The sequence below is a fragment of the Chrysochloris asiatica genome, unplaced genomic scaffold (assembly GCF_000296735.1).
Source record: "Chrysochloris asiatica unplaced genomic scaffold, ChrAsi1.0 scaffold00010, whole genome shotgun sequence".
Taxonomy (NCBI): Eukaryota; Metazoa; Chordata; class Mammalia; order Afrosoricida; family Chrysochloridae; genus Chrysochloris; species Chrysochloris asiatica.
Window position 1 is genome coordinate 13192706 of NW_006408528.1, and position 3980 is coordinate 13196685.

The following is a 3980-nucleotide window of genomic DNA, read 5'->3' on the forward strand; positions in this document are numbered from 1 at the left end:
GTTGGCCCAGGATCGAACATTGTTTCGTTCTGCTGTGCATGGAGTCGCTATGAGTCGGTTCCGACTCGATGGCACCTGACAACAACAACAACCCTGGAGAGCAATTTCAAGGTCTCTTCTGACATCCATTTTGACCTTTTCCGTCTTTCTTGTCTTCTTAATGACTTCTGATTTCTACCTGTATGATGTTCTTGATGTCATCCCACAACTCTTCTGGTCTTCAGTCTTTAGTGTTTAATAGATCAAATCTGGTCTTCAGATGAACTTTAAATTCAGGTGGCATATATTCAAGGTCATATTTTGGCTCTTGTGGACTTGTTTTCATTTTCTTCAGCTTCAGTTTGAATCTGCCACACGTCTGTCAGTTTGTCGTACTGTGATGGCTTGTGAGTTGCTGTGATTCTGCAAGCTATTTTAAATACCAGCAGAGTCACGCATGGTGGACAGCTTTCAGATGAGCTTACAGATGAAGACAGACTCAGAAGAATGAGTGACAAACTACTTCTGAATATTTAGTCACTGAAAACCTTTTGAATAGTAGAGAAACACTGTCAGATATAGAGCCGGAAAATGAGCCCCTAAGGTTGGAAGGCATTCAAAATGCGACTGGGGAACAGCTGCCTCCTCAAAGTAGAGTTGACTATGATGACGCGAATGGAGTAAAGCCTGTGGGAGTAAAGCCCTCGGGATCTTAATTTTCTGATGGGACACAACTGAAAATGAAGAGAAACAGCTGTAAACATCCGTTAATCATCGGAACATGGAATGTACCAAGTATGAATCTAGGAAAATTAGAAATTGTCAAAAGTGAAATGGAACACATAAACATTGATATGTTAGGCATTAGTGAGCAAAGAGGAAGGATCACTATTTGGAAAATATGGCCTTGATGATAGAAATGATGCTGGAGATAACATGATAAAATTCTGAAAAATTAATGAAATGTAATATACATGATTTAAAAATTTTCATTTCTGCCCTGGTAGCATAGTGGATAACTGCAATCTATTAGTTACACTGTTGGGGAAAGTTGTGTGCCAACTCCATGGCATACAACCACCACCATCGTATATTTTGCCTATATAACTAACAAGGTTTCCAAGTTACATCAAGTAATTTCATTTTCTCACATTTCAAGTGAAATATTAGTAAGCTAAAAACTAGAAATTCTCAAAAAGGACAATATGTATGGTAACACATATCATTAGCAATTTTTTTTTTGGTAAAGTATCAAATGTCACAAGTTTATATTTTCCTTGTTTGTGATCCAAAAACAGGCAGCATTTTCTTTTCATCTTCTCTACTCTTATTTGAAAAGCAGGTGTTATCCATTTACAAGAACACTGTTAACCATATCAGTTGAAGAACCCAACTTGACACGGCATTTTGGTAGTGTCAAAGAAGTTGCCTATCACTCCCAACACAGTGGATTCCATCCACTGTACAGGTCCAATGAAATAAGATGTACACTGAGCCCAGCTCCTTATTATAAGCATGAAAGATGGTGTCATTTTCTTGTGAGCAAAAGTTATAGGACCACTTCATTCATTACAATGCAAAATGCTAGAACTTCCATATAAGGATCGTCTGCACTTTCTACATTTATAGAGCGCCTCAGCGCCTCATCTTTCAACCCTTGTGAAACAGTGGTTGGGTCAACAGCATACAATTTCTGAGACAAATGTTATGATTCTGGATATTTCTTGGTAACCTCTTGTAAATGATGTTGCTTAAAATTGCAATAGAGACATCTACTTCATATACCATTGCTTGGTGTAATTTCAGCTGCCATTCAAATCCCTCATTCATAATCGTCTGATTTGACAGTCTGGAGGTTTTCATAGGTTTTTTCACAGGTAAGTTGGTCAGTCTTTATCATAAAACCAGTCACCACAACAACACTTGGGCTAACTCCTGAATGTCAGTGTACTAATACCGTTGTGACATTCCACACAGGCCTGGCCAATGAAGGCCACACATCCGTCTAAGTGACTGAGCAGGTTGGACTTGAGTTTTTAGAGTGCTGGCATGATGAGGCACCATTGACCCTTAATCCCAGCCCCTGTCTTGAAGCAGGATTTCTCCAAGTCCACGGTCAGTAAAGTAGTGATGCCCATCTCCCTCAGCTGGTCCAGCTCAGAGATGGCCTCTGCTGCTCCAAGGTCAAGCCCGGGGCACACTTCCAGCATCTGTCCAGCAGAGCAGGCCTGGTCCAATTCTCATGCTGGAAAGCCAGGGTACTTTTAACATTCTCTTTCAATACCATAACTCAAATGCATTGAATTTTCTGTGGTCTTTATTGTTTAATTTTCACATGCATATGAAGTGATTGAAAATACCATGACATCTTTCAAATATTTTATTTGCAATTCCATTGTTAATGAGCATGCAAATTAGTATGGAAGCTCCCTAAATCTGGGACAATAATAGATAATCACCAGTGATTTACAAATCACCCCCATCTGTCAGTGGAGGTTTGCATATTGTTATGATGCTGATCAGGTTTCAGCAGACCTCATGTGGTAGGAAGAAAGGCCTGACTTTCTATTTTCAAAAATTAGCCAGTGAAAACCCTGTGGATCACAATGGATTGATCTGTAACTGATCATGGGAATGACGCAGGAAATGGCAGCATTTCTTTCTCTTGTGTATGGAGTTGCTTTGAATCAGCTAACAACAACATATTCCTCCAAATTAGAGGTTGATAAACTATGTCTTGTACACCAAATCTGTGCTATGGGCCAAATCCAACCATGCCATTCATTTATGTTTGTCTATAGATGCATTTGAATTATAGTGTTGGCAAGGAATATTGAAAGTACGATGGACTGCCAGAAGAACAAATAAATCTGTCTTGGAAGAAGTACAGCCAGGATGCTCCTTAGAAACAAGACTTGCAAAACTTTGCCTCTTGTTCTTTGAGAATACTGTGAAGAAAGACCAGCCTTTGGAAAAGGACATCATGATTGGAAAAGTGAAGAGTCAGTGAAAAAGAGGAAGACTCCCTTGCACCCCCTACAACACAACGGCAGCAACAGCAGGCTCAAACATAACTATTTTGAGGATGGTGCAGAAACAGACAGTGTTTCGTTCTGTTGCACACACGGTTGCTATGAGTTGGAACCGACTTGATGGCATCTAAAAACAATAACAACATTGCTGATTTCACACCACAACAGCATTGTTGAATCACTATTACAGAGACCTTGTGTCCTGAAAGACAAAGATAATTATTCTCCAGTCCTTTATAGAAAAAGTTTTCAGATCCTCGTGTTAAAATAATTCTTGGGTGGATGTTTTTCTCTTCATTGTGTTAAAAAGATGGGCTGCCTTATTTCTAGGTTTTGGATGATTTTTCTTAATAGTATCCAGCATAGTAATCTTGTCCAGACTTACACCTAATATCCTTTGTAGGAATACTACAGAAATGACACTGTGTCCTTCTCATAAAAGAATATCTGGAGGTATGTGATATTGGCCTGTACCATTGCAGATGTTATAGCACATGGAAAAAATGAAGTATAAGAAGATTCCAAAGGATCATTTGAAAAAATAAAGTATAATATGTGCCAAGACATGAGGTTAGAAAATGACAAGGGAAGAACATACTTAGCATTTCTCAAATGGAAAGAACTCAAGAAAAATTCAAGCCTCAAGTTATAACACTGAAGAATTCTTTAGGCAAAAGTTGAATGACTTGAGTAGCATTAAAAGAAGGTAGAAGAGACGAGGTTTACTAGTCAGCTAGAGGCTGATAGAATCCCAAGATTACGGCTCTTGGCTACTCTTTAGGTCTGGAACTGAACACCATGGTGCAATTTTCACTCAATAGCTAAGTATGTGTTGTTGTTGTTAGGTGCCACCAAGTAGGTACCAACTCATAGAGACCTTATGCACAGCAGAACGAAACACTGCCAGATCCTGGGCCAACCTCACTACTGTTGCCATGCTTGAGTCCATCGATGCTGCCACTTGGCCAA

At 39.3% G+C, this 3980-nt stretch overlaps 1 pseudogene; it reads right to left on the bottom strand.

Annotated features, from left to right (window-relative positions):
• Positions 1-1245: 1245 nt before the first annotated feature.
• LOC102842545 overlaps positions 1246-3980 on the bottom strand; it is a 24403-nt pseudogene continuing 21668 nt past the window's right edge.